Source organism: Rhipicephalus microplus, chromosome 2 (genome assembly GCF_043290135.1).
Source record: "Rhipicephalus microplus isolate Deutch F79 chromosome 2, USDA_Rmic, whole genome shotgun sequence".
Lineage (NCBI taxonomy): Eukaryota > Metazoa > Arthropoda > Arachnida > Ixodida > Ixodidae > Rhipicephalus > Rhipicephalus microplus.
The window spans coordinates 11,455,903-11,482,500 of NC_134701.1; the positions used below are offsets into that span (position 1 = coordinate 11,455,903).

At 46.6% G+C, this 26,598-nt stretch overlaps 1 protein-coding gene across 1 annotated transcript in view; it reads right to left on the reverse strand.

Annotated features, from left to right (window-relative positions):
• Positions 1 to 26,598, reverse strand: part of LOC119169949 (CRISP/Allergen/PR-1-like) — a 378,447-nt gene that overhangs the window by 93,088 nt on the left and 258,761 nt on the right. The window lies entirely within an intron of this gene.

Sequence of the window (26,598 nt, forward strand, 5' to 3'; positions counted from 1 at the left end):
ACCATTGCGGATATACCTCAAGTTGGCTGCGTCCTCATGTTCGAAGCGCTAAATAGCCCCCCCCCCCCTAACGGTCGACAAAGTCACAATGGCCATGCAAGATGACCCAACATTGTTCAGGCTGTAAAACGCCCTGATGGAGAGCAGACTTCAAAACTTCATGAATGAGAACTTCAATGCTTTTAACAAGAGAACAATGGAGGTTGTATCAAATTGGGATCACGAGTTGTCATTCATGGCCCACTTGGACAACGAGCAATGGCTCTCATTCATGCCGGACCCCGAGGCGTGATCACAATGAAGTGTGCCCGCAGCTACATGTGGTGGCCGGGAATCGTAAAGGGCACCGAGATAGCTGCAGAGTGCACAGTCCGCCACTTAAATGAACGCGCTCCGACGTGAGCTCCAGCACTGGACTGGGGCAGACCAAGCCCACCTTGGCACACATTCTTGGTAATTCCGGATGCCTACAGTAATTGGGTTGAAATTCACCAAGTGATCAAAACAACATCGACAGATGCCATCGATTTCCTGCGCTTGTTGTTCGAAACTTTCGAATTACTCCACAAGGTGGTTTCAAACAACGGAATCGGATTCGTGTCAGCCAAAATACAGAAACCCTACGAGTGACAACTGCATCACAGTGGTGAAATCCGGTCCGAACCACCCAGCCACAAACGGACAGGCCAAACACTACGTGGTAGAGCTAAAACGTACTCTTGCAAGTACGGGGTCATTACAGCGGCACATTGCACGCTTTTTTTGTTTCAAGCAAATTGCAACGAGCCAGACGGGCCAGGCACCGGAGTATATCATGTTTTCTTGCTAGCTGCGAACGCACACCTCAGCCACTCTGCCAAACCGCCTTGAAAGGTCCCTTTACACACACACACAAAAAAAGACGCCTCGCGTTGCCGGTAACTCCACAAAGGACAACCTGTGGTCGCCCGCCAGTTTCATGGAATGCCCGAATGAACGGCCCCCATCGTCAAACAAATGGCAGGAGATTTCGGTTTTTTAAAAATAAAGCCCCTCCATCGCGTCTTCTACCAAAAAAACGCTATGGAGGAGCTACCATAGAGGGGCTTTAGACCGTGCATTCCCGCTTCCAGCCAGCTGCAGGGATGCGCCCTGCCCTCCACCTGACCTCCCCCCACGATACTTGACGCCGCGTGTCCAGGGCTGACTGACTGTCAGGGCAATCAGTGGGCCCGCGCACTGGTGTCCTCTCCTTTGTGCTCCTCATCCCTTTTATGGCCAAAGCGGACTCGAAAGCCTGCGCTTGGACCATTTGGACTATGCAGCGCACAAATGCCTTTCTTGAAAGTAGTTCCCTGTTACGGACGCTTGTTATTCCGGCTACCGTGGACATTACACGGTGCAAATGGGGTTATTTGTTCCTAAAAAATTTAACTTCTCTGCCTTTCAGCATTATATCTGTTTCTTTTAACTTACTTCAATGAACATTTTTAAAATTTATATCGTTAAAATTGGAGAGTCACGTAATAAAAAAGAGGAAGTGGATTTATTTATTTATAGATTTGTTATTTATTTTAGAGAAAAACTGCCAGTCAAGTGCCAGCCTTTGGGCAGGGGTGTGTGGCGCAGTGGGCGCAACAATGTGTAGGAGGTACAGCAGTAGATATAGTTTTGAACGAAAGCGCGATGATTAAAAAAAAAAGAAATGACATAAAATACGGTCCACATTCCCAAGCGCAAAACACAAACTATAAAAACAGTGCTCACTAGGTAATGTTGTTTAGGTAAAAAGTAAAAATAACTCAAATATCAACTGTAGCAAAAATAAATCCGGCAATGTTAAAAAGCTAGACTTTGCAGAATCGAAGCAGTGAAGAATCGTGCAGAAGCGAGGCTTTGAACCTCAAGCAATCAGTCTGTTCAAGAGAGGTATTAAAATGAGGCGCACTGTAATATATATGAAGGTGTAGTTATGAGCCATGTGAAAAAGCTAACGCACGAAGAAACTAGTTGAGATCGACGCTTTCAATCACCTCTGGTGGCAAATTGTTCCACTCTCTGCTTGTGCGGGAAAAAAATCGTACCTGTATATAGGGGCTCAGTCACTCTTTCAAGATTTGAGGCACGCGTTTCGTGGCGCGAAATTGGTTCGATATAATTAGTTTTTTGTATTGCCAGCTTATTATTATATATGAGATAGAACAGCTTCGTTATTTCGTGATAACGTCTCCATTCCAGTGTCTCCAGTTTAGAGCTTTCCCGAAGAACTGACGGATATGTCTTACTTTTGGGCTTTAAAATGAATTTTACAGCTTTTTGTTGTATTGATTCAATTTTATCTGTGTTAGCTTGCGTATGCGGGTCCGAGACAGCCGATGAATATTTTAGTATTGGTATTAGGTACGTTTCACATGAGGTCCTTTAGGTTCACTGCATGCCTTAATGAGCGCCCAGTATGGTAGCCTAGTATGTTCAAAGCCTTTTTCTCAGTATAAAACTCATGTTCGTTTCATCTTAAATCAGATGTGATGACAAGACCAGGGTGCGTATACTGTGAGACAAAGGACAAGAATTGATTGCCGAGGTTGCATTGGAATTTTAATGGATCTCTTTTGTGGGTTATTGTTATCGCCAAAGTTTTTCTCGCGTTAAAGGTCATCTTTCATTTTGTGCACCAATGTTGAATCTTAGATGAAGAGTTATTTAAAAGAACCTGGTCGCTGGAAGCGTTCACTACTTTAAAGCACGCAGGCATCTGCAAAAAGTTTTAGATTTGCTGGGATATCACGGGTGGAATTATTGATATAAACCGGAAAGAAAAGAGACCCGAGGACGGATCCCTGAGATATGCCGGATTTAAGCGGCGCTGACGGCGGTAAATATTACTCGCAATTTCAAAGCCTGACCAGGGATGCGTTAGTTAATTAGAACTAATTAACCAACCAGTAAATAACCGTAACTACCATGTCAGCTGTAAAACTCGAGAATGTGCTGTTAATTCAGGGGTCTATGTGGTACATACACTGAATGTTCGGAAACACGCACTTCGTCTTTTTTTTTTCAAAATACCCCATTGATGTGCTATACTATCGATCTTTACCTCAAATATAGTTTCACAGGGTCATGAATGTGCCTTCCGTAAGAATGCTCTCTTTTTACGCGCACCCTATTTTAATTTTTACGTGGCACTGTAGGGTACACCATCTCAACGCTAGATAGAGCTACGAGCGCTTCACGGCTGTCGCACCCTGAACAAAACTGGCCAGGGAACTTTTTTTTACGAAGCAATTCAAACACGCTCTATACCATCATGAACTAGACATATGCTAGTACCTAAATTCCAGAAAGCAATTGGATATTTCCAAGCACGTCTCCAGGGCAGCGATTCAAAGGCGGTAAAACAGCCGATATTTCCGAGAGCGCCAATAGGTGCTGTGCATTATCTTTTAATAAGCTAGGGAACTCGCACTTTTGCAACTACGATACTGTAACTCCAGCCGAAGAAAGGTTCATACAGTTGCTACTTGAAACCATGAAAGCAGTGAGAAAATCAGAAAGGGAGAGGAATTATTATTGTTTTACTCTCCGGTCCCATAGAGTGACGCGGCGCCCCGCTCCCACCGTGCGGGAAAGCGCGCCTCCTGCTCGTGAGCCGGAATCCTGGAGACGTGTCTTCGCCATTCAGAAGTTCCGACCGTATCTACATGGCCGCGAGTTCACAACAGTGACCGATCACCACTCACTATGCTGGCTTGTGGAACTTCGTGACCCGTCTGGCCGGCTGACTCGTTGGGCGTTGCGCCTCCAAGAGAACAGCTTTCCTGTTACCTATAAGAGCGGACGATGTCACACTGATGCTGACTGCTTATCCCGCCTTCCTTCAGTACACACCAACGCTGACGACGATGACATTGACGACTATTTAGTTTCTGTCTCGTCCGACTTCCCAGATACCAGCAGCTTCAAACGTGAGCAGCAGGGCGACCTTACCTTGAAAGCCTTGCTCGAAGGTGCACAAAACTCCGTCGACAAGCACTTTAAAATTTCAAATGGCTTGCTGTATAAAAGAAACTATTCAGCCGACGGCCTCCCGTTGCTTCTAGTGGTGCCGAAAAGCCTGCTACAGGTCGTCCATCGTTCTGCGCATGATGACATAACATCCGGTCATCTCGGTTTCACACGTACGCTACATCGACTACGTGAGAGGTTCTACTGGCTGAAAATCTGAAGGACCACCGAAAATGTGGAAGACCACAAAACAGTACGTCGCCAGCTGCGCTATATGTTAGCGCCACAAGCGATCCACCACTGCCCCGGCAGGTTATTTGCAGCCCATCCCTCCATTGACATCCCCTTTTGAAAAAGTCGGCATCGACTTGCTCGGACCCCTTCCTAAGACCCCATCTGGCCACCGATATGTTATAGTGCGTGTGGATTATTTAACGCGTTATACAGAAACTGACGCATTGACATCGGCCACAGCAGCCACTGTTTCTTTTTTTCTGTTACAACGGGTCATACTGCGTCACGGTGCTCCACGGGTTGTCATCAGGGACCGTGGACAACAATTTATCGCCGATCTGTTTGAAGAAATTTTGCGCCTCTGTGGCTCCTCTTATCGCCACACCACCTCTTACCACCCGCAAACTAATGGTCTCACTGAGAGAACAAATCGAACTCTCACGAATATGCTATCGATGTACGTTGATGCTGACCACAGGAACTGGGACGCCGTCTTACCGTTTGTTACTTACGCGTATAACACCGCCAAGCATGAAGTTTCTGGACATCGCCCTTCTTTGTGCTTTACGCACGACATCCACGGAGTTTTCTGGACATGTGCACTCTATTACCTTTCTCGCATCAGGAAGATCTGTCCATCGCTCAGACGTGGTGTCGCGCTGAAGAAGCACGTCAACTAGCATGCCTTCGAACATTGTCTTCTCAAGAACAAAGTCGCTACGATGCCAAGCATATCCCCGTAGAGTTTTCTCCTGGTGACTACGTTTGTCTGTTGACTCCTGTTCGTAGAAAAGGATTGTACCAGAAGTTTCTAGCAAACTATTCCGGCCCATTCGGGATAGTCACTCGTCTCAGTGACGTAATTACGTTGTCACCCGGGTCACAGCCAATAAGCGGCATTCGTGCACTACGCAAATTTTTCACGTAGCCCGCCTCAAACACTACCATCATAGGCCTATTTAACTCGCTCGACGAGCTTCGTTTGCCGTCGGGGGAAATGCAACAAAGATGCGCGAGCGTACGGGGCGCGGAAGAAGAAGAGTAGTGGAGCAGCGCTTGGACTGTGTGGTTGGGCAAAGCGTTCTAGGCCTGTCTCAGAAGTACGCTGCTCTTTCACAACGCCATTTCACCTCATATTTAAATAAACACAGTCACTCGTAACAATATTATTACATGTTCTTCTGATAGATATGCTTTCCACAGAGCTAAAAAGAGTTCGACGAGACTGAGGTTTTTGTCTGTTTTAGTGATTTCAAAGCTTTGGCAACACTAAGCGAGTCTGTATAGATTACCGCCTTCTGGAGCTTCATACTATAACAGCAGAAATAAGTGAATATGCCTCAGCTGTTGAAATACTCGTCTGTGGGTTAAACCTCTCGCATTTCGAGAACGACGGACTCACAGTGTCATAGGACTTGCCCGCGTTAGATTTTGATGCGTCTGTGAAAAATTCAGAGCATGATTACTTGGACTTTAGTTCTCGGTAGTGCATTTGTACGTGTATTTCTGGGGCGTGTTTAGTTACCTCCGAAAAAGTCGTGCCACACTCTAATACCTGCCACTTAAATGGTGGAAAAAGCCTCGCAGGGGGCAGTAAAACATGCTGAAGGCGAACATTCATTTCTTCACTTAGGTTTCTCACCCGTATTGAGAACGGCTGTCGCACTGCCAGTCAGTGTGCATACAGCGTGGCTGAGCTCACATCGTTTAGAGTGGTGTAAGTGGGATGCTGTGGGTCAGATAGTAATTTAAGAAAATATACAAAGCTTAAAGATGACCTTTGCAAGTGAAGTGACCATTCATCACATTCCACATTAAGGCTCTCTACTGGACTTGTTCTCAATGCTCCAGTAGCCAGCCGGATACCAAGGTTATAAACTGGATAGAGCATTTTCAAAGCTTTGGAGCGGCAGAATGGTAAATCACAGAGCCATAGTCTAAGCGTGTGCGTATCAGGCTGCTGAAAAGTTTTATGAGGCATTCTATATCACTGCCCTATGCCGTGTGTGACAATATTTTAAGAATTTTCATGGTTTTAAGACATTTGTTTTTCAGGTATTTTATGTGGGATACAAAAGTCAGCTTTGCGTCTAAGATCACAGCTAAAAATTTTTGTTCTTTGTTCAGGAGAATGTAGTGTCCTTGTATATGAACATCAGGAGGACGAATTAGGCCTCTATTTTTTTTTTAGAAAAAAAAGCAGGAGCTTTTCTGAGGGTCCGATTTGAACCCATTATCTTTGACCCAGGTTGACAGCTTATTGAGACCTAACCGTATCTGCCGCTCACATACTGCAATATTACAGGACCTAAAGCCTATCAAAACATCGTCGACATAGACTGAATAAAACATGTTTCTTGGAATGAATGACGCTAGAGAGGTCATTTTTACTATGAAAAGGGTACAGCTTAGTTCTCCACCCTGCGGTACACCAGTCTCTTGAAAAAAAAAATTGTTTAGACAGAGCATTGCCTATTCTGACATAGAGGAAGGTGTGATCACATTTCATTTCGTTTCATTTCATTTTATTTCCTTATTGACCCGCGAGGGGGTATTACATAAGGGGTGGGTGATTATAAAGACAAAACATAGAAGCCAGAGACTTAACATAGAAAATGCTTATTGATATTTTTTATGAACGATGATGGGCAGGGAATGGTTGCAGTTTCACTGAGAAGGCCGTTCCAGTCTGGTGCGGTACGTGGGAAAAACTAGGCAAAAAAGTAGAAGTCCGGGAACGTGGCCGAGCAACTTGAAGCAAATGGCTCGTGCGGTGAGATATGCGTGTTGCGGGAACGATATAAGGGGGGGGGGGGGCATGCAAGGGACTATGGAAAATTCGGTGGAACAATGACAGGCTGGTAATATGACGGCGAAGTTCTAGATCTGGTAAACCAGATTGTGCTTTCAATCCAGGTATGCTGACAGTAGAAGAGTATGAACAATGAATAAATCTAGCGGCCCGGTTTTGAAGCGATTCGATGGCATGTGTAAGATAAGATTGTCGAGGGTCCCAAATTGGCTATGCGTAATCTAGTTTAGGTCGAACGATGGATTTGTATGCTTGTAATTTTACGTGTTGTGGAGCTAGGCGTGAATGGCGTTTAAGGAAACCCAGTGTTTTATTTGCAGATGAAATGATATTAGGCACGTGTATGTTCTATGAAAGATCGCTACAGAGAGTGACGCCCAAATACATGTATGACGGAAAATTTCCTAATGGGATGGCATTAACTGTGTACGGATACACAAGCGCCATGCGGCGGCGATAGAATGAAACGACTTTATATTTACTCGGGTTAAGTTCCATGAGCCAGCGCTCGCACCATTCCTGGAGGCAGTTTAGGTTGGTTTGTAAGGATGACTGTTTTGAAATGTCAGTAACAGTGCATACATAACGCAGTCATCAGCGAACAGGCGGGTTTTTGCAAGTTAGGTTTGAAGGGAAGTCATTTACGAATTTAAGGAATAAAGGGGACCAAGAACCGAACCCTGGATACTCCGGACGTTACTGGAAGAGGATTAGAGGTACGGCTGTTGATAACAACAGACTAGGAGTGGTTTGTAAGGAATTCTCTGATCCAATTTAGTATGTTCGGGTGAAAATTTAACTGGGAAAGTTTTAGTAACAGTAGAGAATGGAGTACTTTGTCAAACGCTTTGGAAAAATCTAAGAATACGGCATCGGTTTGTAAGTTACAGTCCAGGTTAGTATGCAAATCATAAACAAATAAGGCCAGTTGCGTTTCACAAGAGAAACCTTTGTGAAACCCATGTTGTGCTGGATGGAAAAAGCTGTTTGAATCAAGAAAGTCTATGATATGCGTGTAGATGACGTGTTCCGTGATTTTACACAGGTAGCTTTCAATTACGCTTAACATGTTGCCTCGAATACCAATTTATGAGAGGTCTCGCAAGGTTTCAAATCACCAAGTAGTGTCATATGCCTTCTCTATATCAAGAAACACACAGAGCAAAAATTGCTTGTGGATGAAGGCATCCTGAACGTAGGCCTCAATACGCACAAGATGGTCGGTTGTGGAGCGGCCCTGTCTGAAACCGCACTGATACATATCAAGTAGACCATTAGTTTCGAGTAAGTAGAAAAGCCAGTGGCTTGTCATCTTTTCGAATAGCTTAAAAATACAGCTTGTCAGGGCTATGGGTGGGTAACTTGCTGCACAAGATGGTTCCTTGCCCTGTTTCAGGACAGGGATTACAATGGCCTCTTTCCATGCTAAAGAAATGCACTCTGCCGTCCAGATCTTGTTGTAGAGGCTCAAAGAGAGAGAGAGAGGGAGTGAGAAAGGAAAGGCCGGGAGGTTAACCAGATATTGGCATCTGGTTTGCTACCCAGCGCTGGGGGTGGGGAAGTAGGGGCAAGAAAGAGGGGTTAGATAGAAGAAAAAAAACGCACGCGCACTCATAAAAAAACGAAAACACACACAGGAAGGGCATCCCAGCTACAACCGTTCAGCAAGGCCGGTCAATCGCAAAAAGTGCAGCAGCGCTTTCAGGGCCCTCTTCTGTGAAGTCGCATCCTGACGATACTGCAGATTTTCCTGCTCCGACAGAGGCTGATCATCTAATTTGTTGAGTTCCCTGCAAAGGCATAGTCGCCGCCTGCTATACGCTAGGCACTCACAAAGAACATGTTGAATGGTTTCCTCCTTGCCACAGTGGCCACAGGGCGGTGTAGGCCATCCCAGTGCGGAAAGCGTAGGCGTTGGTAAATGCAACGCCCAACCACAGCCTACATAACAGGGTCCGGTCTGCTCGGCGAAGCCTCGACGGGACTTGAAGACTTAGCGTAGGGTCAAGCGAGTACAGTCGGGCATGCTTGAAGTGCGGCTGATTCTATTGCGATGTGGTTTGCCGGCGATCAAGTCTGCGGAGCTCTCGTGCAGCATCCGTCCTAGAAAGTGGTAGTCCCAGTTTATGACCTTCTGTGTGGGCCGAGCGGGCAGCTTGATCGGCCCGTTCATTGCCGATGATTCCGCAGTAACTGGGCAACCACTGACATGTAATTTGGTGCCCTTTCTCAGTCAGGTGGTGTATAACCTCTGCTATCTCTAGTACCAGCTGCTCGTGTGGTCCACGGCGTAAGGCTGATAGTAGAGACTGCAGTGCCGCCTTCAAGTCGCAGAAAATAGTCCACTTGCGTGTAGGTTGATCAACTACAAATTGCAACGCGGCACGAAGTGCTGCCAATTCTGCTGCCGTTGATGTTGTTGCGTGAGATGTCTTGAATTTAATTGTCGTGGCCAACCTTGGTATCACTACTGCTCCTGTAGAGCTGTCCAGCTGAACCGATCCGTCAGTGTAGATATGTGTGGAGTCTTAATATTTCTCATACAAGAAAAGTAGTGTGAGCTGTTTAAGAGCCGGTGACGACAAATTGGCCTTTTTCTCGACGTCAGGTATGTTAATAATAATCAATGGTTGAGCGAGGCACCATGGCGGAGTCACTGGTCTAGCAGCAGGAGAGAACGAAGTTGGGATCGACTCACCATGTGCGGTCACTGTTTTGCAGTAAGATGTGCATGGTCGGACCACTGGTAGAGAGGCTAGGTGATGTCGAGGGGTTCGAGCAAGGTGTCGTATATGTGTCCTCAGCACTTCCACAGTAATGTGGGTCTTGATGAGGTTGTCCCTTGTGATGGCGATAGTTGCCGCTGTTGACGCACTCTGGGGCAAGCCTAAACATATCCGGAGTGCTTGAGCCTGGACACTTTGAAGCATTCGTAGGCTTGTTTTACTTGCGTTGGTTAACACAGGTAGGCTGTACCGAAGGAATCCAAGGAAAAGAAACCTGTATAGTCGCAACATAGCAGTTGTGGACATTCCCCAGTTCTTTCCGGCGAAGAACTTGAACAAATGACAGATGCCTGTCAATCGCCTTTTCATGTATGATACATGTGAGCTCCATGAGAGGTCTCTGTCAATTATAACATTTAGGAACTTGTATGATCGGAGGTGACATATTCTTTCGCTGTTTATCATAACGCTGTAGGTATGCATTGGTTGCGCGTAAATGCCACTAGTGCATATTTCTCAGAGGAAATTTCCAGACCTCGTTGACGGAGGTAAATAGCAACTTGAGTGGCTGCTCTCTGAATTCGCGCTCGCAGCTGTAGACGTGTTACTGCAGACGTCCAAACGCAGATGTCGTCCGCGTAGATTGACAATCTGACAGTACTTGGCAGATGCTCATTGAGAGCTATTAGCGTCAGGTTGAATAGTACAGGGCTAAGTATGCCACCCTGGGGAACACCACGGTGGCTGTAATGTAGCGAAGTGTCACCATCCTCGGTTCTCACGAAAAAGGATCGCTCAGAGAGATAGCTGCGTAGCCACTGAAACATCCGACCACCCACTCCTACCTCCTTGAGAGCAGTGAGGACAACTTCATGTGCGACGTTATCGTACGCCCCTTTAATATCAAGAAATGAAGAAGCGCAGAGACGCCTACGGCCTTTTTCGTGTTGCACTTAGTTGACCAGGTCTATGACGCTATCAATTGATGACCGGCCATGGCGAAATCCCGTCATAGCGTCCGGGTAGATGTTGTGATGCTCCAGGAACTATTCTAGCCGTCCAAGTACCATCCTCTCCATCACTTTGCCCAAGCAACTAGCCAGTGCAATCGGGCGGTATGATGTGAGCACCAATGGTGACTTGCCAGGCTTCAGTAATGGAACCAAACGGCTGGTCTTCCAGTTAACTGGGAGGGTGCCCTCTCGCCACGAGTCGTTGTATATCTCGAGGAGGGCACTCCTCGCACACTCACCAAGGTGACACAGTGCTCTGTATGATATTCCATCAGGCCCGGGTGCTGATGTCCGTCTACACAAAGCCAGTGCTGCTTTAAGCTCATGAATAGAAAACAATTGGTCCATGTGGTGATCGTGTGATGTCGTGCCACCCCGTGAGAGCGTGGAGATGTCGGGATCTGCGAGTTGACCAGATAAGTTGGCTCAGAACTCTTCTGCCACGTCGACCTCCGATCTCTGTTGAAAGAGGGCTAGAGCCTTGAATGGAGACCGCTGAATGGGAGATGTCCGGAGCCCTCTTATTGTCCTCCACAAGTATGATAAAGGCTTGCGAGGATCTAACGAAGCGCAGAAGGCTGCCCAACGTTGTGACTCTAGCTTGTCTATGCGGCGTTGTATCTTCTTCTGAAGACGTCTAGCGATTCGTAAATCGTCGATTGTTTTCGTGCGTCGGTACCTTCGTTCCGCACGCCATCGGAGAGCCCGAAGTCATTCTAATTCCACATCAAATTCGGTTACTCTCGAGGAGCATGTGAGGGTGCACACTGTGTCTTGCACTGTGGACTTGATCACCTCTTCTAAGTCAAATAAGGTGTTCTCTTGACAGCGTTCTTCCATGAGAGATTCAAACTTCGTCCAGTCCACTTTTTGGATAGTTTCGCGTACCTTGCAAGGTGATAATCCTCTGATCTTGACATATGTGGGAATATGGTCGCTCCCATGTGTTTCTATGTCCGCAAACCATCCGGCACATCTGACGAGACCTCGAGAAACAAAAGCTAATTCAAGGCAACTGCTGTATCCAGGGCCACGAAAAAATGTTGGGCTGCCATCATTTAACAAGCACAGCTCGTTGTCTGAAGCAAACGTTATCAGACTTCTACCCTTTGCGCTGATCTTCGGGCTCCCCCATAGCGTATGGTGGGCGTTGAAGTCTCAAATGATCACCCATGGGCCAGAAGTGAATGATAGGATGTGTCCTAGTCTTCTGTGGTCAAATCTACTTGATGGCGACAGGTATGCACCGACAATAGTGACAGTAAGACCCCTTTTCTTCGCTGTTAAGCATATATATTGGTTATCGTTGTCGGGTGGTACAGGCCAAATAATGTAGGTCAGGTCACGTCGAATAAACAGCAGGACCTTGCTGTTTCCACTATAACAAGCCGACATAAAGGATTCGTATCCGGAGAGTCTAATGGCGCTCGATAAATTTGGCTCGCAGATGACGATGATGGGAAACATATTGGTGGAAATGAACCGACGGAAATCTGCAATGCGTGATTTCAGTCCCCGTGCATTCCACTGAAAAATTGTTGCTTTTTTGACCTCTTCCCTGAAAGACAGTGGCTGGTGGGCCATTATCTACTCAAGAGCCGCCAGTACTGGACTCAGAGCGTCCAGTACTTGAAGTGCACTTTTGGCTGACGTTGTGCGCATGTTGTTTAACACCGTGCGAATGGCATTAATTATGGGTCGTAGAAGAGCAATCACTTGCTTATCCAAGTTTCGCGTCTCCTCTGTTGCCGCAGCTTGCTCTGATGAATGCGGCTTCTGATGTGGTTCTCCCACAAGTTGCGTGCACGTAAGTGGCGGCCAATCTTCAGTAGAGAGAGATCTACTTGTTTTCTGTCTTCCATCGTCTGCGTTCGCCATGGTGTAACCTGCAGTGGGCGCCGTTCCCAGATGCGAAAAAGTCGGAGGAGGAAGACGAAGTGATTCGTTTACGGAACACATCTTGCTCGTCTTTGTGCTTTTCCGGATTTTTCGCCGCAGTTGTGGGGTCTATCGCCCCATATATCGTGGTGATGGATGTTCAACCTCACGGGGCACCGTCCGAGTCCGGTTCGACCGCTGGGACTGCTTCGAGGAAGCGAGGAAACGCGTCTAGTGAGAGTGAGGACACTAAGCTATACTCCGCATCAAGCGACAAGTCCTCGGACGACGGCTTCCAACCTGTCCTGTACCGCAAGGCTAAACGACGGATCGTCAATGCATCTTCGGCATCAAGCACGACTACCCTGAAAACTGCCCCTCAGCGATGGCCTCACTCTATCCTGTTTGTGCCACTGAAGGCTACCGACAGTCTACGCGGGCTGAACAGGCAAGCGCTCTCTGTGTATCTCGAGAATATTACGCCAAATCAGATCAAAGAAATACGTCTAAACGCAAAAAAGAACATCTTGGCAATCGATGTGCTGAACCCACGTGCGCTAAACGCGCTTCAGAAAGTAACGCAACTGGGTAACATCAATGTCAAGTCTATAATACCAGCTGATAGCACCACTTTAACAGGAGTCATTTATGACATCGCCACTGAAATTCCAGACTCGGATCTTTCAGTGCTAATAAAACCGGCAAATGAAGATAACGTCATCGTGAATGTCAGCCGCCTTGGTAACACACATTATGTGAGAATTACGTTCAAAGGGGACTGTCTCCCCTCCCATGTGAAGGTTGGCCACTTTCGTCACCAGGTCCGACCATTTATTCCAAAACCTATGCGATGTCATAAGTGCCAGAAGATCGGCCACGTGCAGGGAGCGTGCAGGAACTCCGAAGTGTGCCCGCGATGCTCAGAACCACATACCGAGGACAAATGCAGCGCAACCATACTAAAGTGCCCCAATTGTCCAGGTGCCCACAGTGCATCTTCCAAAGACTGTCCACGCATAAAGAAGGAGTTTACTATTCTTAGACAAATGGTGCGAGACAGCTCTACCCACAAAGAGGCCGTGGAAAAAGTCTGACGAAGACGACGACGTCACCGTCGAAGATCTTCGCGAAGAATGCAGTCAACTACAAGAAGTAAGCCAACGCATCGAGAGGCTCAAAAGCACTACTTGCGCATCAGGATGTAGATGTTTTAACATTGTGTACATGATTTTATTGGCTCCCGGAGAAGAGTTGTGACAAGCGTTTAAGGAAGCCATAAACTCAGTCATGCCGAAGGGCAATTGCACTGTTCATTTCTATTAGACTTACGGTTCAGGGTTTTTTCCTGCTATTTGCTTGTATTTACGGAAACTTTCTGAGTAGTTTGAAGAGCTAGACACGCGCTCGAAATGTTCAGCAAGCGAATTTGCCTGGTCTTTAAGGCTGTTGCCCTGGTTGTTAACAAAAAGTGGAGCGTTGAACGTCTTATCTGATAGTTTTCTTAACCTATTCTACACTGTTACTTCTTGTGTGTATGAGTAGATACTCGAGAAATAGTTAACCCAGCTATCTCTTTTAGCACTACGACGAGTGCACCTGCCCTCGGATTTTACTTGTTTGAAGTTTTCAAAATTTTCTGCCGTCGGATGCTGGCGTAGCAAACGACATGCCTTATTTTGCTTTTTCCGTGCCTTTCTGCACTGGTCATTTCACCATGAAACACGCTTTTTTCTTTTGACCCCGTTTGTCATGAGAATACACTCTAGCGCAGTATAAGCTATAAGAGCGGTAAAGTGTACAATAGCATCGCTTACGTAATTAAAGCATTCATAGGTATACAAGTTATACGAGAGAACTTTTCCCAATATGCGCATGCTCATTTCAACTGTGGGTTATGTGGTATAGAATGCTCCGCTGTGGTCTTGAGGCAGATAGGGAAGTGGTCACTGCCGTAGGGGTTTCGAACCACCTCCCAATCTAGGCATGGTAAAAGAGCGGCTGAGCAGAGTGTTAGGTCTATCACTGAATAAGCGTTGTGCGTGATGCTGTAATCATGTGTTGGTTGTTTTCTGTTGAGAAGGCATGTACCGGAGTTCAAGAGATACCGCTCTATCAAGCGGCCCTGTGCTTCACATCGAGAGTCTACCCAGAGTGAGTTGTGTGCATTGAAATCGCCAGTTAAAATAAATGGCTCCGGGAGCTGGTTAACTAGGCCTTCGAAATCAGCCCTGCTGAACACTTGATTTTGGGGAATATACAGAGAGCAGATAGTTATGGTTCTATGAAGCAAGATGGCACGAGTGGCCACTGCCTCCAAAGAAGTTTGAAGTTGTAACTGCTTGCTTGCAATGAACCTTACAGCAATGATAGCTCCGGACCTGACAAGGCAAGGCGGTCGGTATGGTCTTTACGAAAAATGACATATTGATTTAAGAATCTTGTGTTTTTGGCTGTAGATGTGTTTCTTGTATACATAGTACTTTAGTATTAAAGGTGCTATTTAGTTTTCGCACGTCGTCTAGGCTGTGTAAAAGGTTTCTAACATTCCACTGCAGGATCTCTGCAGCCGTTATTACATGAAAGGGGACAGTACTCTGCTTATCAGGATTTGTTTGATGGCAGACCCTCTTTTGGTGGAGCTGTGACACGTTGTTTGTTTCTAGCAGCACGCTCAAAAGAGCGGTGCCGCTCCTTCGGCACCACGGGTGTCGAGCTGACTGGTGATGCATCCATCGCCAAGCCGGAGACGCTGGATGAACGCACAGTGTGCGCAGTCTGTTGTTTCAGCCTCGACTCGCTAGAAGAGGCCGTGGAGGCCACTGGGCCACTAGGCTGTTGGTTTTTAGTTGAGGGCAGAGCAGCAGCATGTGCTGCATCCACATGGGGGGTGGGTGGCTTAGCCACTGCATCCCTGCTCGAGGTCTGAGCGGAAGCCACTGGCCGTTGTGACGCTGCCCCCTCGCGTGTCACATCAGCATATGTAGTGTGCTGTACTATTGAGAACCGCTTTCGTGCTTCTTTGAGCAATATATTTTCTTTGAATTCGAAAGTTACAATGTCTTTTTCCTTTTTTCATGCAGGGCATGATCGGGAGTAGGAAGGGTGTTCACCATCGCAGGTAACACAGTGGGGTGTGTTGTTACAATCATCAGAGGAGTGTACATGCTAGGCGCATTTTGCACACGTTGGCCGTCCTCGACAACTCAAAGAGCCATGGCCATACCTCTGGCACCGGAAACATCGTCTGGAATCAGGTATGTACGCTCTGACTCGAACTTTCATATACCCTGTTTCAATATGTTCTGGGAGCCCGCTCGAGTCGAATGTAAGGATAAGGTGCTTAGTTGATGTTTCTTTGTTATCCCTGCGTATTTTTATTCTGTTAACATCAATCACATTTTGCTCTGTCCATCCGTTCATTAATTCTGCTTCAGTCAGTGTAATCAGGTCATTGTCTGTTACTACACCACGAACCGTATTCATTGATTGGTGTGCTGTCACAGTTATGGGGATATCTCCGATTTCCTCAAGGCTGGCAAGTTTCTCATGTTGGGATTTACAAAAGATCTCAAGAAGATCTACGCTTGGCATTTTACTGATCTTATATCTTGGACCTAGTTTTTCCTGGAGGAATTTGTCAACAAGGAAAGGAAACACACCTCTCGCAGGCTTGTTGATTTGCTCGCTATGGATTACATGATACCGGGATTCAACAGACCGTTCTTCAAATTTTAGCATGTAGTCGTTAAGGAACACACTAAGTTCGTGGTTAGTTGCAGTGAAATCTACCCAGTTGTAGTTTTTAATAGGCTTCGGTTGGCGAACAGGGTGTTTAACTTTACCGTGAATGGTAAAATATACGAAATAATGATCGCTTAAACCGGGTAAAAGCATAGTTCATGAACCATATCGGGAAAGTGTTTAAGACGAGGTCGAGTATATTTGCGCTTGTCAAAGTCGTTCGTGTTTGAACGACTTTGGTGATAACTTGTAAAAAATGAAAGTCATGGCACAAACTTACAAGTACTGATGATTCACGAGATAAGTTGCTTTGGAAAGCACCTCTGGAAGACCACTTAATGCTTGGAAAGCTGAAATCACCCAACAAAATAAAGGCGCTTAAGAAAATTGGGCAATAACATAACACAATATGTCATGCGAATCAGTGCAAAACAAGGAAGACAAAACAGGCGGTTGGTAGCAGCAGCAAAAATAATGTTACGGTGGTTAATGCGTACGTACACACAAATAAGCTCTAAGGAACACGTGGTAGGTACAACGTATGAGTGCAAGTGATCTGAAACGCCGAATAAAGCACCTCCACCCTGTCTATTATCGCGATCACAATGATACATGTTGAAGGCCACGTAGAATGTAAACATTCAACAGTAGTCTGTCTGGTTGCGTATGAAACTGGGAGATGATTCAGACTCCAACCAAAAGTTTTGAAGGAACCCACCATTTAGAAACCGACTTGGTTCCTTCCACAGGGGTGACTGCTGAGGCTACGTAGCAGCGGCGTCCTCAAAGCACTCGCGGGGTGGATAATTACCCCCCTCTCTCTCTCGTTTTGCCGTGGAGCGCAGTCCGTGTGTATACACTAGGTACACTACACAGTCCATGTGTATACACTATGTATACACATGAACTGTGCTCCACGGCGAAACGAGAGAGAGAAGAGGTAATTATCCCCCCCCCCCCTTCCCGCGAGTGCTTTGAAGACGCCGCTGCCACGTGGCCTCAGCAGTCACCCCTCAGGAAGGAACCAAGTCGCTTTCGAATTGTCGGGTTTCTTCAAAACTTTTGGTTGTAGTCTAAATAATCTCCTTGAAGGCCACGGTACATTCAAGTATCTCGTCGTTAGTAACACTTGGGGAAAGGCACGTTTCGGTGAGCGCTACTTAATCAGCAATACTCGTGTCGATAAGGGACGACAGGTCAGTTCAGTTGTTCATTACACTGCGTACACCTGAAAAAAGAAAAAAAAACAATTCGACTGGTAACCTCGGGATCATGTTGCTCACAGGCCGATAGCTACGCTGAAGAGGCCTGACCATCGGGTAAAGTAGTAGCGTCCTTCACAAGAGGCACTTCACTTTTGTCCGTGACTATTTTGCATGCGCTACTAAACGATGGGGAATAAGCATAACACTTTTTATTATTAAATAATTTATCGTTCATTCTGACTGTGAATTATGTGGTACTTGGGGAAGAAATGTTTGGGCTGCGCAAAAAAGAAGCTGTCATCGGTGCACCATCTTTTCAGGCGGCAATCAGGGAGTGTGGAAAAAGGGTTTTCTATAGGAAGCATTTAAAGTACCGCAGCGATGGTGGCCACCGAACACCAAGCCCTACATGGGGACGTTACGAGATTGAATAACAAATACTTGGAGAAACACGCCACCCATGCATGACCGCTATAACCAAATATAACTGTTGTAGGCAGAGTAACTACACAAGGTTAACCCTTGCCGCCAGGAAAACAGGAAGTAAATGAAAAGAGTAGAATACAAGAAAGAGAAAAAAAAGAGAGAAAGGCGATGATGTAGGGAGAGGGAGATAGGAAAAGGTGACTGCCGATTTCTCCTGGGTGCGTCAGCCCAGGGGTGCCGCCTACGTCAAGCCGAGGCCAAAGGGGTGTGTTGGCTACACCAGGGGGCCTTAGAGGTGCAATCACCCGGCATCGGCTCAACACCCAGGATCCCATTTTCACCGGACACGGCTCAGCCACGCACGGCTAGGCGTAGGAGGGAGTCCAACCCCCCGCCCGTTAGCTCGGGTCCGTGGTGCCGCCACGCACCAAACGCCTGCTTGCGCAGACGCCCCTGCGGGGGAACTCAACAAGTTGTGAGCTTTTTTTTAAAAGCCACTTTCCTGAAAATTGTAAAACTTCAGGCAGACCACTTACTACGACATAAAATGGACCATCGCATGAAAAGGCAAGAGGCGCGGTGCCAATAGACCTGGCAGCTACAATTGTGTAGATTGTGTGGCGCCGTGTAATTGGCAGGTACCGGTAAGTAAAGGGGCATACGCAGGCAGAAGGGGGTTCAAATTTCTTCGGTATTTTTCAATTGTTCATGTGTACGCCATATAGGCATGCATAGAAACACACGCACATTCATAGCTCACCCCGCACGAAAAGCTTTTCTGTCAGCGCCCCAGGCTGTGCAGGTTCCCAATTAACAAATATAGACTACAATTAAGAAATTGTGCTGCGATGAAGTGTGTTCATTCTAGCAGACTATATTTATCTATTCCGTTCACTTGATTTTACACGTGTAAAAATTCCTGCGAACACGGAGCAGGGGTATATAGTGACCTAAAAAGCGAATTGAAATTTTTTTCGAGGTATCGAAGAACACCGTGCTCTGTAATCGCATCTACGCTCAGCGTCCGGAGAATTTTTCACGGGGTTAGGCACTTTGCATCAAGCCATAATTCTTGACCATATGTGTATTCTGCAGGGCGTCATAGGCGTTTGTACCAACGGGATAGCGCCGCCTTACTAAGAAACAATACTTGGAGCCCGCTTGAGCTTCGTCTTCAAGGACCGAACGCGAAAAGAGGCCCCGTACGCATCAGTTGATCGCCGGCCCAGGTCTCAGTGCATGCCTCAGCAGTGCCGTATGGAAGTAACCAACTGAGAAAGCAGCATCACTTATTTTAAGCTATGCTAGGTAGGCTACTGCGAGTACAGTTCTTGAACGCTCACTACATCATAATTCTTAGTGGTGCAAGTCAGCGAAAGGCACACTGCGCGTTTCCAAGGCAACAAAGCTACTCTTTTTGTTGATGCTTTTGCCGCTCATGATTAAAAAATTGGCAGATCTCACATACAGTGAATATGGATGATATGCCAAGCACGAATGAGCAAGGTGTATATGTCTTTTTAAGATCAGCACAATGTTACGATGCACACGTGAGTTGTGCCGTAGATAACTTCCACGTCACGATTATGTTTGCGCCTGGCATTTGCGTTTGTCATCTATTCACGTCACGTGATAACAAATTTAGTATATGTGGAGCTAGCGAAACGGCCGTGCCTGCTCTACGATTGTAGCATCAATAGTCTTGTTTTGCATGACGCATATCCTATGATTATCATGCTCGGACGTGTCATTTACTTTCGTCATCTATTAAGGTGACTTGATACCAAACTTGGTACATGTGAAGCAAGCGAAACGGCCGTGAGCGTGCTATGAGCGTAGCAAGTAGTCATGTTTTGCATGACACAGATAACATGATTATCATGTTTGGAATTTTAAGTTACCTTCGTCATCCATTCACATCAAGTGATGGGAAATTTGATACATGTAGAGATAGCGAAACGACTACGAGTGCACTATGAGTGTGGCATGCAGTCATGACTCACATGACAAGCATTTCATAATTTCCACGTTAGGGTCTGTCCCTTATGTTCGCCATGCAGTCATATCATACAGTACCAGTTTTGCAATATTTCATGTGAAGGAAACCACCGAGAGAGGGAGGCAAGACGATGAAATGTAAATCATCACATTCATGACAGACATGTCGTGATTTTCATGTTATGATTCGTCACTTATGCTCGCCATACAGTAATGTTATGTCATACCAATTTTGGTGTCGTCACCATACCGAAGCGGCAAGGAGAGCTAAAGGTCGTGGGTGGCTAGACAGACAGACAGACAGACAGACAGACGGACGGACGGACGGACGGATGGACGGACGGACGGACAGACAGACAGACAGACAGATAGACAGATAGATAGACAGATAGATAGATAGATAGATAGATAGATAGATAGATAGATAGATAGATAGATAGATAGATAGATAGATAGATAGATAGATAGATAGATATGCTCGAAGTAGCCGAAGGTCGCACAGAAATGCTTCGCAGCATTTGATACGCCTGACCGCTTTTTATTCGGTGGACATTCAAAGCACCCTTAGATTGAGCAATGCTCGCTTTTAGACGCCTGGCGCTATTCTACGCTTCTTTCATGCAATAATGTTTGCTTTAGGCAGACTACTTGCGCTTCATGCCATTGATATAGTATTTTCTTCTGGAGCTGTTTCATAGATCTCTTTAAACAGTGGCGTACTGCACTATACATGTCATTGATATAGTGTTTCTAAATGCAAAGCATTTCTGGTGTTTGACGTCTATCTATACACAGATATATCTAATCTGCCTATCTAGTCATATATATAGCCGCTTACGTTAGGGTGCTCAAGGGATAAGTCCCTTAATTTGGCGTGAACGAAAAATAGTATGAGAGGCCCAGATGGTTTGCCGAACTTCACGCGTGAGTCAATGCATGAATAATGTTACAATCGAGTCGCGTACGTCGCCAAACAAGTTTCTCTAGACAGTGGGACATACCAACGCGCTGGAATTGACATTGTTATGCAAGTATGCGCACAGGTGATTGACATTTAGTATCTATCCGAGAACGGCGAGAACACTAAGGGGTATTTTTAACGTGTGGGCATTAAGAAAAAGCTCACACGTTAAATATATATATATATATATATATATATATATATATATATATATATATATATATATATATATATATATATATATATATATATATATATATATATATATATATATATTTATATTTATATATATATGTATATATATATACGTATATATATATATATATATATATATATATATATATATATATGATGAAATAGATGATCAGAGTTTCTTCCGGCTACCGTAATAAAAGTTAAAAACTTCGAGAATAGCGTAGTATAGGAAACAAAACAATAAAATATTTATTTAATCCTAACAGTTTCGGCTGGTGGACCAGCCTTCTTCGGGGGATGTAAGTGAAATGGTACAAGTTCCCGTAGCAGAGGGTCACCTTCACAGTTTGAAGACACTCCAAAAAAAAAAAAAAACGAGACAAACGGGCGAACGAGGTAGCAACAGACAACAAGAAGCAGAAGGTGGAGAGGAACTAGAAAGGAGCGATGGAGAGCTGCCGGAAACGAGCGGGTAATTCTGGCATTGTTACTGGGTATAGATAAGACGCGCCGCCAGCGGAGGCGACCAAGAAAAACGGAAAAATGTGGAACATGTTGCCGCTTACTCGCATCCCACACATGGATCGAGTTTAAGTTCACGTGGTTCGGCGGCTGGTCCGCGCCATCGGGCCACACACACACACCCACAAGAAGCATACGACCCGCTCCAGCTTTCGGAAAATAATGGCCACGTTGGAAAGCTAATGTGCCCTCTTATCATTTTTTTAGACAGTTTGCAGGGTCCATTTTTTTACTTTGATTGTCCTAGCTGCTACACCGAGAGTTCATCACGTGAGCCTATAAAAGCGGCTGCATTGTATCATACCTACTTACTTACTTACTCTGACGAAGGCCGTGCCACGGCCGAAACGTTAGTAAATACGATTTCCTTTTCAAAAGTGCTATCAGGAAGTTCATTCAATATAGAAAATACCGGGACCTGTCGTGCCTTCCCTTCAAGTTATATATATATATATATATATATATATATATATATATATATATATATATATATATATATATATATATATATATACATATAATGAGATCTAACAGACCGTAATGCCAAGGAATGTACAGGGGAAGTTATTAGAACCAATGGAATGTAAATAAGAAGAAAGAAAAGTGGATGAAAAATAACCAGCCGAGAGCAGGAATCGAACCTATGACGTTCGAATAACGCGTTCGATGCATCGAACGCGTTATTCGAAGGTCGTACAGAACGTGGTCGTATAGAAGGTCGTTATAGAATGTGGTCGATTGTTGATATATATATATATATATATATATATATATATATTCCTGATGAAGGCCAGACTCTAGGCCGAAACGTCGAAATAAACCACGTTGTGACCGCTCACGGAGGATCTACTAGACTATATATATATATATATATATATATATATATAAAGGAGGTTTATTAGGCAGAAAGGATTATGCTTGGAAGGCTCGGAAGGCGATGCACCAGCCGCAATTTCCGAGCTCGAGCCGCTGCTGCACAATCGATGCTGCTGCCTCTGCGCCGGAGTACTTCCTCTTCTTTACAATGGCCCCACGGAGAAAAAAAGGAGCCATCCTGGCGACTTAGTCCTGTGCAGGCGGCGTTGAACCGTGGTACTGCTTGAGCCTCTAGACGTGTACAACCTCGTGGTTGCGACGTCGCAAGTCCTATGGTGGCGTAAGAGACTCAATTAGGTAGTTTACTGGCGAAGTTTGTTCGAGAATACGATATGGCCCATCGTACTTTGGCAGAAGTTTGGAAGAGAGCGCAGGTGTGCGATGCGGCACTGACAGTTATAGAAGAGCACCCGAAAGAAAAACGGGAGTTGAAGTCTGGGCATCATGAATTGCTTTTTGTCTGTTTTGGTCATCGCAGGTAAAGCGACGAGCTAACTGGCGGCATTCTTCTGCGTGTCTGGCGGCGTCCAAGATCGGTAGGCACTCGGACGCGTCCGGTCGATAGGGCAAAATGGTGTCAATGGTGTGGGAGGGGTGACGGCCGTAGAGGAGGTAAAAAGGGGAGAAGCCTGTTGTCGCTTGAGTTGCCGTATTATAAGCGTATGTAATGAATGGGAGGACTAAGTCCCAGTTAGAGTGGTCAGGCGTCACATACATAGATAGCATGTCACCGACAGTATGATTAAAGCGCTCGGTAGCCCCATTGGTTTGAGGGTGGTAAGCGGTACATGTGCGAAGTGCAATAGCACACTCAGCGAGCAATTTTTCAATGACCTCGGACAAGAAGGCACGGCCGCGGTCACTGAGGAGTTCTCGAGGGCCTCCATGACGCAACACAAAATGACGCAGTAGGAAAGTGGCAACCTCCTGTGCTGTAGCCGTTTTAAGAGCAGCGGTCTCAGCATAGCGCGTTAGGTGGTCGATAGCAACTATTATCCACCTGTTGCCAGTCGGAGTCAATGAAAGTGGCCCATAAATATCTATTCCAACCCGTTCGAAGGGTCGGGAAGGGCATGGTAAATGCTGCAGTTCACCGGCGGAGGCGTGTGGTGGAGATTTTCGGCGCTGACATTCGGCACAAGAGCGGACGAACTGCGGACAAAGGTATACATGCCACGCCAGTAGTAGCGATGTCGAAGCCTTTCGTAGGCCTTGAAGACTCCTGCGTGGCCACATTGTGGGTCAGCATGGAAAGAGGAACAAATCTGCGACCTCAGGGTTCGTGGAACGACGAGCAGCCACTTGCGTCCCTCTGGTGCGTAGTTGCGTCGATAGAGAAGCGTGTCACGTATCGAGAAGTGTGGAACTTGGCGCCGAGGCGTTCGCGTCTTTGGAAGTTCAGGAGTGTCGGAGCGATGATTGAGGAGAGACGCAGTCCACGAGTCATTGCGTTGTTCGATAGCAATGGTGTCAAAGTCAAGCGATGACAATGTGGAATCGTAAGCGGAGTCAGCTGTGGCATTCTGGGACAGGGGGGAACGGGAAAGGGCGTCGGTGTCAGCATGCTTCCGTCCTGACCGATAAACCACGCGTATGCCGTAATCTTGAATTTTCAACGCCCAGCGAGCGAGGCGGCCAGATGGGTCTTTTAACGTCGAAAGCCAGCACAGCGCGTGGTGGTCGGTCACGACGTCAAAAGAACGACCATATAGATATGGGCGAAAATTTCCAAGGGCCCACACAATGGCCAAGCACTCCTTTTTTGTGACGCTGTAGTTGCTCTCAGCCTTGGTAAGTGTGCGACTAGCGTATGCCACGACGTATTCCTGATCTTCCGGTTTACGCTGTGCGAGCACAGCACCCAGGCCTACACCACTGGCGTCGGTGTGGATTTCAGTTGGAGCTTCAGGATCGAAATGGCGTAGAATGGGTGGCGTCGTGAGAAGCCGTCGCAAGGTGGTGAAAGCCTCGTCGCAGGCAGGGGACCACGATAAGAGGTCTTTACATCTGCTGAGAAGTTGCGTGAGAGGTGATATAATAGACGCGAAGTTTCGGACGAATCACCAGAAATACGAACACAAGCCGATGAAACGTCGAAGTTCTTTGATGGTGGCAGGTTTAGGAAACGCCGTAACAGCTCGCAATTTCTCGGGATCCGGGAGGATGCCTTCCTTGGAAACAACGTGGCCCAAAATGTTCAGTTGACGCATGGCAAATCGACATTTTTTGAGGTTTAATTGCAAACCGGCGTTAGTTAAGCAAGTAAGGACGTGCTGAAGGCGACGTAAGGGTGTGTCAAAGTTAGGGGCGAAGACCACGATATCATCGAGGTAACACAAGCATATCTTCCATTTTAGTCCACGCAGGATGTTGTCCATCATTCGTTCGAACGTTGCAGGTGCATTGCAAAGTCCGAAGGGCGTGACGGTGAATTCATATAAGCCGTCTGGCGTGACAAAAGTGGTTTTGGGGCGATCGGCTTCCGCCATAGGCACCTTCCAGTAGCCTGACCGCAAGTCTAACGAGGAAAAGAACTCGGCACCCTGCAAACTGTCTAAAGCATCGTCAATGCGCGGTAGTGGAGAGACATCCTTCAGCGTTATCTTGTTCAATCGCTGAAAATCGACACAGAAACGAGTAGAACAGTCTTTCTTTTTGACGAGAACCACTGGAGACGCCCATGGGCTCTGTGAAGGTCGAATGACGCCTCTGCGAAGCATGTCGTCTACTTGGTCAGCAATGACGCGGCGTTCTGTAGCGGACACGCGATATGGTCGTTGTCGCAGCGGTGAGTAGGACCCAGTGTCGATGTGGTGTTCTACTGCTAAGGCACGGCCGAGAGATGTTTGTTCAACGTCGAAGAATGGCGGTAGCTCTCAAGAATGGTGAGGAGGTGTGAACGCTGCAAAGATGTCAAATCTGCAGCGATGAATGGTTGAAATATGTTTGCCGACGTTAAGTCAGGCGCTGAGACGACAGCCAGTTCACAGATGGAGGTAGAAGGCACCTCGTCGGGGACGGATATAATTCTGGAAGAACTGATTGTCTCGACGTGGCCAAGGCACTCGTGACAAAGTAGGGATAAAGACGACGACTCATGATTATAAATTGGCATTGTGGTTGAGCCTTCTACAAGATCAAGAGCAGCAAAAGGCCGGGGGAGGGCTCTTCGGGCGACGAATATTGGAGATGGTGTGAAGAAGACCGTGCCGTCGGATATGGCGCTGCATGAAACTGGCACGAATGCAAAAGAGCATGGAGGGATGTAGGTGTCATCGCTAACAACAAGTTTAGCGGCAAACTGGGTGTCGACGGACGCTTGGTCATCCAGTGAACAAAATTCAACCTCAGCCCTAGCACAGTCGATTACGGCGTTATGACGCGACAAAAAGTCCCATCCCAAAATAATATTATGGGAGTATGATGAAAGAACCACGTACTCTATCGTATACAGAACGTCCTGAATTGTCACGTGGGCTGTACATACTGCGGTCGGTTGAACAGGTTGAGCACTGGCTGTGCGAAGTGATAATCCGGAGAAAGGCGTCGTAACCTTACGAATTGAGCGACAAAATCCAGCATCTATAACAGAAACAGCTGCACCGGTATCTACAAGAGCGACAGTAGCGATATTTTCGACGAACACATCAATAACATTGGTAGGTGACAAATGAGGACTTTGGCAAACCGAAACTTGCGCAGTTCTTGCCTCAGGAACTGCGTCGTCTAGTTTTCCTCCTCGTTAGGTGCGGGCCGTCGACGCATAGGAGAAGGCGAGTGACGGCGTGGAGAGGGCGAGCGAAGACGTCCCGTCCGAGGGCAGTGGTCGTCCTGGTAGCGGGCTAGCATTGGAGTGGAGAAACCGTATCGCGCGTTGGAGTCAAGCGGGAAGAAAGGCTCACGGCGGTTTTCAGTGGTGATATGCGTCCGGCGGCGGCAATACCTTGCGACGTGTCCGGGGTATCGACAAGCGTAACATATCGGGCGATTATCGAGGGTGCGCCACGGGTTGGCGGTGTTAGTG